The 13,373-nt window shown below is 43.5% G+C and overlaps 1 long non-coding RNA gene across 1 annotated transcript in view; it reads right to left on the bottom strand.

Moving 5' to 3' along the window:
* The window catches only part of LOC113620089 (uncharacterized), a 116,327-nt gene extending 106,318 nt beyond the window's left edge, over positions 1–10,009 (bottom strand). Inside the window, exon 1 of the long non-coding RNA XR_003432661.1 lies at positions 9,894–10,009. This is a non-coding gene — a long non-coding RNA (uncharacterized LOC113620089). The remainder of the gene's footprint in view (positions 1–9,893) is intronic.
* Between the last annotated feature and the right edge of the window lie 3,364 nt (positions 10,010–13,373).

Below are 13,373 nucleotides of genomic sequence, written 5' to 3'. Positions count from 1 at the left end.
TACCAGGAGAGAAAAGAGACAAAATTACTCCTCCGAGGTCACAGAAACCAAAGCCCACCTAATTACAAAGACTCCCCAAGACAAACGCTTGCCGGGTAAAGATTCTCTAGTGAATATCCTGATGTTTACATTCTGTCCACTAGATGAAGCACAACAGCAATCTCACTACGAGCACGGTCATTTCTTATGATTTGCTTTCTACGTGGCTCTCATCCGGGCAGCAGTTTGGTTTAGTGAGCTTTGGGGTTAGAGCGCTCATTGAATCCCAGCTCTAGCTGTAACATCTTGAATAGCATAGCAAAGTGGCTACTGAAATTATATACAACCTTCAACTCAGCGCTCTCAACCCTGGGAATATTGTCCTTAGAAGTAAAAGAACAAGTCACTTAAGACTATACATACGAGGATGATTACCGCAGATATGTTTATAGTAGGGGGACAAAAGGAAAAACGAATGCCTACTATATGGGAATGGCTGAATTAATGAGCTATATCCAAACCATGGATTATGCAACCATTGGAACGCTGAGCTAGATCTACGTGAGGTAAGTGGAGAATTCTACAAAATACTACATAGCGAAAATACAATATACGGATGTGTGTGCATATTATATATATACAGATATATAACAATCCCAGTTTTAGAAATCAATGACAACTCCTTATTTGAGATTATATAAGAAAGGAAAAAATGTATTTAATATATTAGACAAAATTCAATACCCATTCTTAATCTTTAGAAATTGCAATTGCAATGAAATAGTGTTAGATAAATAAGTCTGTTACAAGATAAAATACTTCTGTCGTAACCCCAAAGGAAATACTATGCCTAGTGTGAAGCACTAGAAACATTCCCATTAAAGTCAAAAATAGAACTTGATGTGCTAGAAGTATAGGCAGCACAACTGGGTAAGAAAAAGAAATCATAATTCTAAAAGCTGGAAAGAAACGTGAAAAATTATTTGCAGGTGCTATGACCATATGAAACCAACTGAAAAGTTACCATAACCAATAAGAGAACTCAGAAAAATAATAGGTGTATAAGAACAGAAACATCAGCTTTCACATACATAACCCCATAGATGATATAAGAAAAGACTACATGAATATAACAACCAAAACAGGAATTACTGACAATATGTAGGCCTCCTAATATTTCCAATACCCCTGAAGACCTAAGAAGACTTTTTAAAAAATGGAAACACACACCATGACACAGATGTGAATTTTCCATAACCTAATTGATAAGTTTAATACTTCCCAATTAAAACACCCCAAAGGTTATTCAGGAAAAAAAAAGACAACTGGGTAATGTGATTCTAAAGCTCACATGAAAACATAACCAGGAAAACTCTGAAAAAGAACAATGGGGTAGAATGAGGGAGGTGGAAAATGTCATAGTAGATATTAAAACATATTTAAAACCTTCAATTATTAGATCATAGTAATAATATATAAATAGACTGATGGAAGGGAATAGAAGTCCAAAGGAGATATATACTCACACATACACACAGACCTATCTATAGAGAGGCTTGAAATCAGTATGATAAAGACATCTCAAATCAGTCATGAAATGTTTCAATAAATAATATTGGGATAATTGGAGAACTAGCTAGAAATATATAAAGTTAGATGCATGCTTCAATGGAAGCTGTGGGATTGTTGCCAAATGGATTAAAGCCTTAAATGCACTGAAACCATCAAAGTTCTAGACAAAAACATGGGGCAGTTGTAACCTTGGAGTGATGATGAGCTCTCTAATTAGGACTCAAATTTAAAAGTGATAAAGGAAAAGACCGGCAAACTCAACTTAAAATAGAAATTTCTCCATGGGGAGAAACACCATACGTAAGGTCAAAGGAAGAGAGAAACTAAGAAAAGCTATTTGTAACTCATATCACAGAAGGCTACCCCCCCTAATATATGAAGAATGCCCAAAAGAAAAATGGGTAAAGTAAAAATGAACAAGCAATGCATGGAAAAGGAGATACAAATGTCTCTCATCTCAAACATAAAGAGATGGTCAACTTTATTCAAAAGAGAAATAATTCTAACTACACTGACTTAACAGGTTTCACCTATCAGACTGGCAAAACTCCAACAGTTTGATGAACACTGTTGGCAAAGCTATGGGGAAACAGGCATGTTAAACTCTATGGGTGAGTGGACCATTGGTCAGTATCTTCCAGAATTACAAATGCTTCCCTTTACCTTTGATTCACCAGTATGTCCTACAGAGACACTAGCACTCCTAGGGAAAGACACATGACCCACTTGAGAGCTGATTCATTTCACCATTGTCTGTAGGAGCACAAAATTGAGAACACCTCAGCGTTTTATTCAAGTTAAATTACGGAATTCGCTTTTATAAATTAATAAAGTGGAACATGATGCAGCTAATTAAAAAGACTTTAAAACACTTCACACTGATTTGTAAACATCTCTAGGATAGAGTTAAGTGAAAAAATGAAAAGCAACTTATGAGATAGTGTGTCCATGCTGTCATGACTAAATAAAGGGAGAAATACATCCATACATGCATTAAAAAGCCTCCAGAGGCTTCCCTGGTGGTGCAGTGGTTGAGAGTCCGCCTGCCGATGCAGGGGACGCGGGTTCGTGCCCCGGTCCGGGAAGATCCCACATGCCGCGGAGCAGCTGGGCCTGTGAGCCATGGCCGCTGAGCCTGCATGTCCGGAGCCTGTGTTCCGCAACGGGAGAGGCCGCAACAGTGAGAGGTCCATGTACCACCAAAAAAAAAAAAAAAAAAAAAAAAAAAGCCTCCAGAAAGAGTTGATAGATTAATGACAGTGCTTCTCTTCTGACAGAGTTTTTGCTTTTCTAAGTATGTAAAAGCACTGCATATTCAAAAATTAAATATTTGAGAGTTTTTCTGTATTGATTTTTTGCCATCAGCATACATTATTTGAACAAGAAAAATGTATTTTTCTTTTGAGAAGGAAACTTCAAAGTTCGAATTTGGAAGTTAGATCAAGTACCTCTAAATTCCGGTTCCACTTCTGAGCAGCTGTGTGATATTCTCCCTGCAGAGCTTTACTCCTAACATGCGTGTAATAGCTCGGCATGGGTTGTTTTGAGACTTCACTGTGGTAATGACTGTGAGGGGTTGGGGCCAGAGTAAGCCCTCAAGAAATACCACTTCTTATTCCCTCACAGGCTGTTGTGGACAGAAGCCCATGAGATAAACTACCTAAAGCTGCTGGTGCCGGCGCTCAGTGAATACTCATGTCCTTCCTTCCCTTTCCCTTCCAGTTCTCCTGTAGCTCAACTCACGCTAGGCCTCATTGCCGGCCAATGTTCCCTGTCTGCTCAAAGTTCCTGAATCATCTTTCTTGGCAGTATGTCATCATAAAGGAAAAAATGGCTAAAGACTGGAAATAGTGATAAATTACTTGCTGTTTTGGAGGCTGTTCACCCTTCTTACAATGAACTTCCCTAATAACTGGAAACTGCAGACCTGGTCTTAACAGCTTGGCTGGAAGTGGAATTATATACACAGCCAAGGAATCCCAGGGATTCAATTGGATGCAAACGAACAATTATGTTGACAAATTTTGAATTTCCAAGTGACCGAACTTTAGAAGATATAGAAAATTAATAAACCCATGCTTTTCAGCCTCTTCTGTTTTCTTCTTGATGTTAATATTTGAGTTGAGTGGATCCTCTCAATCTGTGAAGCAGTCAAAACTCAGATATTGGTCATTAATTATCAATACTTTAACCAACATTTAAGTAGCTGCTAAGTGCAAAGCATACTGTTGGTCTCTGTGTGTGGTCTGAAGAAAATGAGTAAAAGTTATGACTTTGCTTTAAAAGTCGAATAACGAAGTAACCCAGTCCTTTAGAGTAGGAAAATCAGTCATTCCAGCCCTATTAATTCTGAGTTTTTCTAAGAAGAGAGATTATTATGCTTTAAAAGTTGAATAACAAAGTAACCCAATCCTTTAGAGTAGGAAAATAAAATATCATTCCAGCCCTATTAATTTCAAGGTTTTCTAAGGAGATTATTATGCTTTAAAAGTTGAAAAAGTAACCCCCCAAAAAAAACAGTAACCCAATCCTTTAGAGTAGGAAATAAAATATCATTCCAGCCCTATTAATTTCAAGATTTTCTGAGAAGAGAGATTATTATACCAACAATTTATATAAAATAGAGACAGGGAATGCCTTGGCTTCTTCTACCTTAGTAAGCTTCAACATTTTTGAAATACCAGTTATGTGTAAAGGATACATGTTGAATTTGATCATGCTTGACGGTTCTATAAGGGAGCGCTTTTAGGTGTTTGCTATGCAATACTTTATAGGCAGAGTGTAACATCTGAAGACAAAAACCTCTTTCCAATAATATAATCTGCAGCACAATTCTCATTTGGAGCCCAGAGGGGAGAGGAGGCAGAAGTGGGGGCAGGATGGGGCACGATCTCATCAACTCCCACAGCCCTTCAACATGGGCATCATAGTTCCCACTTTACAGACCATGCAGTGGAGGCTTAGGTAGAGAGGGGCCGAGCCAAGTCTCACCCAACAGGAAGCAGCCACATCCCAGATGTGCTGACGACACGGCACGCGCCCTTCGTCTTCTTCACCCCACTGCCTAGTTCCCCTTGCTCTGTAGCCATTCGTGAGACAGGAGGCCAAGGCTAGGCATGACCATGACCATGGCATAGAGCATTAGCGACTGGCCACAGAGGAACCCAACTCCTTGCCTCGGCCTGTTTCGTGCAGGGAACTGAAAAACAGCCCTTGATTTTAGATTCCAAGCCCTTAGAGATGCTAACGATTGAGGGGAGGGAATCTACCTTTCAGGCTTTTAAAAATGATCATTCAGCTATGGGGTAGTTTTCGAGTTCAGAACCACCTAAGCCCTAGGTTCAGGGTACCACATCTTCCACATCCCCCTGGGCCCTGTACGTGGCGTATATTGGGTTGGCCGAAAAAGTCATTCGGACAATGACCTTTCCAGCCAACACAGTACTTCCCGAGCTCTCCTTCTGAAACCTTCCCTCCCCTCAGCAGTATGTTAGCTCTTCAACAGGTTGTGTCAATAACATTTTTGTTGCAGACTTCTGTTTTATATCCTGACTGATTTTTCGTTTAGACACTCATCATTTTAGAAATCCCAGCTTGATCTCAAAACAGGACTGTTTTATCTGTTCCAGTCTGCGTTCCATTTTGCAGACTTCCCGTGCATTCTTCCATAAGCTGTGTGAGCTCTCCACCAAAAAGTAAAGGAACCTCAAGTTGATCTGGCAAGAAAAATAGAAAAGCTGCTGGTGGAGGGGTATAGACCTTGCTCTGAATTATCAGAGGTAAAACTCCAGACGAAATAAAAACAGCAACTACTTAAGGACTCTGAATAGTCAACAGAAGCAGGTGGGTGAATTGTGGAACAAGTGAATATTTGAACAACTAATGTGGCAACAATGACTCTCCTGGTTTTATGTTTTTCTGTCTACCTGGGTCTTCCAGCTTTGACCAAAAGGCAAGCCAAATAGGGAAACTGCACAGTGGACATATACAACTAAACTCACAAAATCCAACCTTTCTGGCCAAAGGATTGGCAATAAGGGCCTAGTAAAAGCTGTAGAGTATTGTGAAAATCCTACTGTTTTCCTCTCTTTTTTCTCTATCAGCCTGCCCCAAGGCCAGTCACATAGTTGCCACAATAGCATGAACATCTAAAAATTCTGAGATAGGTTTTACCTCTCCAAATAGAGGAATTAGGATAATAGGTCCCTGTTGTGCAAAGAGTATGGAGGTAATTCCTGTTATTTTTCTCTTTTCCTCTTCATTTCTCCCCAAACGTAATAGTCATGGTGGTCACAACTCTAAGAGAAACCCTGTATTTCCAGCTAGATGAGTAAGGAAAGAAGACTTAGGGAACCAAAAAGAATGGAAGAAATACTGCAGAGGACAGAATGAGAAGAAAGGGACCCCCTAATTCTTTATATGAGTTGATACAAATCTCAGGTTCACCCAAGCTGTAAATTTGAAGCACACACCGGAAGAATCATATGCTTTGACAAGTGAACGACCATATAAGCCACGCCTCTCGTCCCAGACTACCCTTTAGTGGCGTATGCAGGAACAGACCCAGACAGCATAGCAAAGGCTTCGAAAACTGAACTGACATCAGAACCACTGCCCTCAGAAGGCAAGACAGATTGATTCCCTACTAAAAGTAACAGAAAAAAAAATTTTCTTCTCCAGAAGATCTTAGTAAAACCCAGAGCTTCACAGCGTAATTTACAAGATGTGCAGGATACAATTTGAAGTTACTCGACTTACCAAGGACGAGGAAAAATATGACCTACTTTCAAGTAAAAGACAGATGCCAGGGCTTCCCTGGTGGCACAGTGGTTGAGAGTCCGCCTGCCGATGCAGGAGACGCGGGTTCGTGCCCCGGTCCGGGAAGATCCCACATGCCGCGGAGAAGCTGGGCCCGTGAGCCATGGCCGCTGAGCCTGTGCGTCCGGAGCCTGTGCTCCGCAATGGGAGAGGCCACAGCAGTGAGAGGCCCGCGTACCGCAAAAAAAACCAAAAAAAAAAGACAGATGCCAACTCTGAGATGACCCAGATGTTGGAATTATCTGAGAAAAACTTTAAAGTAGCAATTATAACTATTCTTCATGAGGTAAAGTGCACTCAGTAGGGAGGAGGGGAAGGGGATTTAATTGCTTGCTCCCTCTTATCTCCTGTGTCCCATGGGTCAAAGTTTGCCCTACAAGGGCAAACTACCATATATATATATATAATTTTTTTTTTAAACCTCCCAGCTCCTTTGGCAACCCTTTGGCAAGTAAGAGACCACGTCTTACAGCAGGAGTTAGAAAACTTTCTGCAAAGGACTGAATAGTCAGTTTTAGTGTTTGCAGGCCATACAGTCTCTTTTACAACTACTCAAATCTGCCATTAGAGTGCCAAACCATAAATAACATATATACAAATGGGCATAGCTGAGTTTCTTTAAACTTTCCCTATAAGAAATGGCAGTAGGCTATATTTGGGCCACAGGTCACAGTCTGCTGATCTATGTCCTATAGCTTAACTCTTCATCCAAAGCTGGAAGTAGCAGGAGGATACAGAGGTTCCGAGACGATGGGGTACATGATCAAAACCGGGGAAGTTTGTGATTTGAGTCCATTTTTGCATCTCCTTTACAGTAAGTTGTGTCCGTCAGTCTGAAGCAATGTCATACAGGATATAATGCACTGTGGACAAATCTGCGTCTGAAGTAGATGTCAGTTCTAGTCAGTAACTCATCGCTCTTTCCAGAACAGAAGGAATGCAAAATAAGTCAGCCTGCCACCAGCTGCCTGGGTGGTCTCCCCAGGGATGGTGCCAGCTAAGTTGATAGACGTACCTGCAGTCGATGGCATCTGGTGCACACTAATATGTGTGCTCATTCGCATGGGGCCATCCACACAGCTCTCAGATTCCACAGTCACCCATTTCAGCCTGAGACAAAGACTATATGCTAGTATGTTTTGGGAGCTCAAGACAGGAAGAATAGAAAACAGAGTTAGGTACAGAGGATGGGAAGCAATGAAAGGTAATGTGTTACCATATGGACACTGGTTCACCATGAGCTGTGAAGAGATTCAGCTGGTCACTCAGCAGGTTCACTGGCTCAGCCGTGTGGGACACCTCCATATAGGCTATTCTTTGCTACAGCCATGGTAGGGAGGGAAAGAATTTATCTGCTGGCTCCTTCCCATCTGCCAATGGTAAACATGTGCCCAAAGATTTACTTGGCTTGTCTTTGCCTTTTCAAAAGGTACTTGGGAAACTGCAGCATGTAGCTGAGTCTCTGGAAGTGGCCAGAAGAGCCAAAGGCTCTGTAGCTGGCTGTCCGCAGGCAGCAGAGCCATTTAAATGGGTTCACAGGGAGTCAACTGGCCGTAACAGTGGCTTACGTGAAGCCATGCTGCCTGTTGCCTGGGAGACAGGTGAAGCCAAAGAATCTCGAGGTGTCTAAATTACACCCACAAAGAAGCTCTCGGTGCTTACTTATTCAACAAATATTTATTACACTCCTAGACACTGTACAGGATCTTGGGAAAACAGAAATGTTTTCTGCCATCAAGGAACTTTGTCTAGTGAAGATAACATAAATAAACATTTTGCACAATGTTTAGTACTGTACGATGAGATTTTTAAAATGCCATAGCTTTCCAGAGGATGTTCAACCATGCCTAAGAACTTTGGGAAAGGTGTTCCCAGAGAAAACCATGAATCGCATTCAATTTTGTAAAATCGAAGTCTTCGGTTAGAAAGGAAACTTAAGAGCTCATCTGGCCAACGATGTACTTCAATCCCCCAAGTCTTTATTATCCTGGCACCCAAGACAAGATAAACACCACCGCAATCCCCACCTACCTCAGCCTGCATTACATATTCGGGCATTATTAACCATTTGCACTTTCCAGATCAAAGACATTGCATGTCTCTGAGCCTTTGTAAATAGAAACCCCTGCCCAGAACGCCCTTTTGTGTTGCTCAGGACAGATGACCTTATGTTACCACATCATCCACTCTGCAATTTCATGGCTTTAAACAACAAAGATTTCTTTCTTCTCATTGTCACCACTCAAGAGACAAGACTAATGATAGCTTTATCTTAACGTATCGTTTCCACAGTTTCTGTAGCAGTGCGATGGAAAAACGGTCAGCCACTACTGGCATTGAAAGCTTCTACCTAGAAGTGATACACGCCACTATCCCTCACATCTCATTGGCTCAAGCACAACCAGTAGCCACGCTTTTCAAGAGGATAAGGACACGCTATTCTACTGTGTGCCAAAGAGGTAAGAACCAGAAATAGTCAAGGAAGGGTATTAATGACTCACATTTCTAAAACTTCTCCACCTGCCTAATTCCTACTCGAGCCTCTAGATCAGGGGTCTCCAACACCTGGGCCGCGGGCTGGTACTGTCTGGCAGCCTGATAGGAACCGGGCCGCACAGCAGGATGTGAGTGGCAGGCAAGCCAGAAAACCTTCATCTGCCACTGCCCGTCACTGGCATTACTGCCTGAGCCATCCCCCCCAACCTAGGCCGTGGAAAAACTGTCTTCCACGAAACCAGTCCCTGGTGCCAAAAAGGTTGGGGACCGCTGCTCTAGATTCAGGCCAGGTGTTATCCATTCAAAGCGGTCTCCCCGCTCCATCTCCCCCACCCTCCTGCTGGTTAAGGAGACCTCACCAGAGCTCCAGACACCATGCACCTGCCTCATTGCACCACAATACTGCAGAGGTCTTCTCTCTCCGCTTGTCCCTCTCCCCAAGCCCCCTCTCACTTACCTCCGTGTGCTCAGCACCCAGCACAGTGCCTGCTCTCGTCAACAGACACTCAATGCATGTTTGTTGAACTGAACAAAACTAAAACAGAACTTAAAAGGAAACTTCCTTAAGAATCCATTTTAACAGTACTAAGTGAAGCGTCGCACAGCACTTTAAGCTTTTTTGCAATGCCAGTCTCTCCTCCCCTGCTGTTTATCAAATTAAAGTGACACATTCAGGCGATAAAAAGAACTCCCCTTGCACAGAACCTAAATATAAACATCTTAGGAAACCTTTACCATCATCCGTCTTGCTGGTTAAGTGTACCTTGCCCAAATCCTCAAGTTTGGGTTTGTTTTCTGGGTTTTTTTTCCCCTAAGCAGAGTTCAGCAAGGAGGTAGGGCCTAGATGGGGAAAGGAACTCATTTCCCTAGCTCTTTGCAAAGACAAAAATCAGGTCATAAGCAAAAGTCATTTGGAAATCTGATTTCTCTATGGGCTCATCTGTTCTACTCTGCTAAGTGGGTGAATCCCACGAGCACCAGTCCTGTCTTTTCTGGGCCATTAAGAAAGAAGGGGAACTTGTACTTACAAATTTCCTCAAGCTCAGGCTCCTTTGTTGGTGGTCTCAAAAACTTAGGCCAAGTCCACTGTGGGGCTGAACACAGCCAAGGACAGCTCTGTGGTGATACTCGGCTGGCAGTGAAGCAGGGACGACATCTTGCTGCAACTCCACGCAGACGCTCTACGAACAGCCCAGGCAGCCCCTTCCTAGGCCCTTTTTGTAAGGTGTGGTTCATGGGCCACACCTGGGGCCTCATTAGAAATTCAGAATCTCAGCTCCTTGCCGCATACTTGCTGAATCAGAGCATGCTTGTTCAGCAAGCTTCCCAGGTGACTCTTGTGGACCTTAAAATTGGAGAAGCCCTGAGCCGGGCTCTGAACACGGTTTATGGAGGAGACGGATACGTGTAAGGACAGCTGTGCCCGTCACAGCCCCATCTGTCACTTGGGAGAGGTAAACACTCCTTGACCCATGAAGCACAGCACTGCCTTTATTCACTGTGTAGGAGACAGGAGGGACTGAGCGGGAACAGAGTCACGATGGATCCTAGGATCTCAGTGCCAGGTGCTCTGTGGACAGCACTCTTTATCATCATGCTGGTGGTCAGCAAGGTTGAAAAGGTGGACAGCCAGTTTACCAAGGGGTGACCCAAGAGACCCAGAGATGCTGCAAAAACATTTCCAAAGGCTCCAGAGGTGCCCAGCCTCTTATACTACAAGCTACACCTGGTATCTCATTCACAGCCTTCACCTTAGGTGAGGGGAGGGAGAGGTAGGGGAGCCGCAGGATTTGTGAGCTGGTTAAAACCTTCCAAGTCTGGGCTTCCCTGGTGGTGCAGTTGTTGAGAGTCTGCCTGCCGATGCAAGGGACACGGATTCGTGTCCCGGTCCGGGAAGATCCCACATGCCGCGGAGCGGCCGGGCCCGTGAGCCATGACCGCTGAACCTGCGCGTCCGGAGCCTGTGCTCCGCAATGGGAGAGGCCACAGCAGTGAGAGGCCCGCGTACCGCAAAAAAAAAACCCAAAAAGCCTTCCAAGTCATTGTTCTCCCTTCCGCAAATACGGGGCCTCTCCTGTCCTTGTCTATCTTCTCATCTGACTGTCATCTATTTCTGAATGCCACCTGTCTGATGTCCACAATCTCTCCTTTCCTCGCTGCTGTCCCTCTTGTGTCACCACTCTTCACATCACTTTGGTGGACTGGTAACTTGACTACCCTTTGATGTGATCTTGTGTAATCCATCACTTTACACTTTCACGATAGAGTATTTTAGTCCACGTCATTCCATCTACCCTGGGATGAAGGCATTTCTCTACTGACGTTTGCTCCCTTTTCATTGTATTATTGTACCACATACAATGGCATTACACATTTAGTGAGTTCTTTTGCGAAGGAACTAATACAACACGCTGCCTATAGTTACTTGAAAGCAATTCGGCATGGGTAAAAATCTTGCTTCGTCAATTATCTCTGCTCTCTCCATCTCCAATGGCAACTGACCTTCAACCTACAACATATTAAAATCGCTTCCATCTTTAAAAAAACCCAACTTTCTTCAGTATTGTTCTTCCTGAAGCATACCATCCCATCTCTTCCTTCCTTTTGGTGTCCTTAACTATCTTCCCTGCCTCCGTTTCTCTCTTTTTCACTGCCACCTAAGTGGACTTTCTAAAACCTACACTGTGACTGCACTCCCCTGCTTGAAATCTAGTGAGGTCTTTCTTCCATTAAATTTGATAGGAATTAACACAGACATTGCCCTTTGCAGCTAAGTCTCAGCCCCACTTACCAGCCTTATTTCAAGTCATTCCTTACCTGCTCAAATCATACATCCAATCCCATGGTGCTTTCAAATCACAGTCATCGTTTTTCCTTCTCCCTGTCTGTGCTCATAACAATTCCTCTATGTAGATGGCTTTTCCCTATTAATACCTGATGAAGTCTGCTTGCCTCTCAATACCCAGCTCAGGTCACCTCCCTTGGTGAAGCCTAAGGCCTTGCCTCACCTCCCCCATGTCTTAAAGTGTCTTGGCCGTGCCTGTGTCTCATTCATTGCCATGTGAATAATTGCACTCTGCAGTATGAACTTCTTGAATGCTTGAACTTTTATTTCGTCTCTATATCCCAGCTTCTAATATAATGCCTGATATATAAAGGTACACAAATATTTATTAAATTACATTTCAAATGGGTTCCAATTTTTTTATCAGTTTATTACATACTGTGGTTTTAGATTCATAAGATGTTAAGAACTCAATCCAGAGAGTCATGTACAGAGAGGGGCATGACTGGAACCAAGCAGTACCCTATGGGGCCTTCCCAGGACAGGAGCACCCCCTCTGCCCCATCCCCCTTCCAATGTCCTCCACCTGCCTCTTGCTTATAGAAAAACTTTAGCCTCCTAGGCCTTCCCCGAGTTCCAAATAATAATTCAATCAGAGAAGTGAGAAAATGCAGAAACAAAGGAAAACAGTCAAGCAGGACAAAATAATAATAGTTTAGCCATTAAACAAAGTCAAGGACCTTTAGTTCCTCCTCAAGGGCTATAGATAATATCCTGAGCCATGTCCTTTGAGCTGTTTTGCAGACGCTGAAGCCCCCACCAGGTGGAAGAAGTTAACTGTATGTTGACCACAAGCACATAGACCCCAGACCAGCTGGAACCAGAAGGTTGATGATCTTGACTCCCAGTTACCTCACCACCACCCAGTCAGAAGAATGTCCATGAGCTGATTTGCACCGTGCAATGCTCTCTCGCTCACCCTGTCCTTAGAAACCTTTCCCTGAAAGCCATCGGAGAGTTCAGGCCTTTTGTGCGTTAGCTGCCTGGACTCCCTGCTTGGCTCCTGCAATAAATGCTTCACTTTCCTTCACCACGATTCAGTGTCAGTAGATTGGCTTTTCTGCTCATGGGAGAGTGGACTCAAATTTGGTTGTAAATCACCAGGCCTCTTAGCCGGGAACTTCCTCTCCCCATCTGCTTTTGATTTGATCTCCTGGGGCTAGAGAAGTTGAAAAGCAACTTTTCTAGCCTCCCCAGCTGCCAGAGATTAGCCTGGATGATTTTACTACTGGGAAGGGGGAAATGCTGGACCCATCCCCCCGCTGGCCAGATAGCCACTGAAAATGAGGCCAAGCTGGAGTGGGCAGCAGTGAGGCCTCTGTACTTGAGGAATTTGAATACAGAGAAAGGAGCCTGGAGAACTGCGAATTGTTTTCACTTAAAACTTGTACACGTATAGCTGATTCCCTTTGTTATACAGCAGAAACTAACACAACATTGTAAAGCAATTATACTCCAATAAAGATGTTAAAAAAACCCAAAACTTCACACTTGCTTTACGGGGCGGAGCAACAGATGCAGGCTGTATTGGGGGCACCTTACAAAACCCCCCTTCACTTTGCTCAGTCTCGATTGCCCACTCGGCTGGCCTCCGAACTTAATGTGTATGGTTCCTTAACCGCGTTGCGTCCAGCTCTTCAGAGCCGTGCTGTGAGCAGAACTG

Source organism: Aethalodelphis obliquidens, unplaced genomic scaffold, assembly GCF_003676395.1.
Source record: "Aethalodelphis obliquidens isolate GAN/ISIS:26980383/991018 unplaced genomic scaffold, ASM367639v1 scaffold7, whole genome shotgun sequence".
NCBI classification, from domain to species: domain Eukaryota; kingdom Metazoa; phylum Chordata; class Mammalia; order Artiodactyla; family Delphinidae; genus Aethalodelphis; species Aethalodelphis obliquidens.
This window is presented reverse-complemented; position numbering and strand designations above follow the sequence as displayed.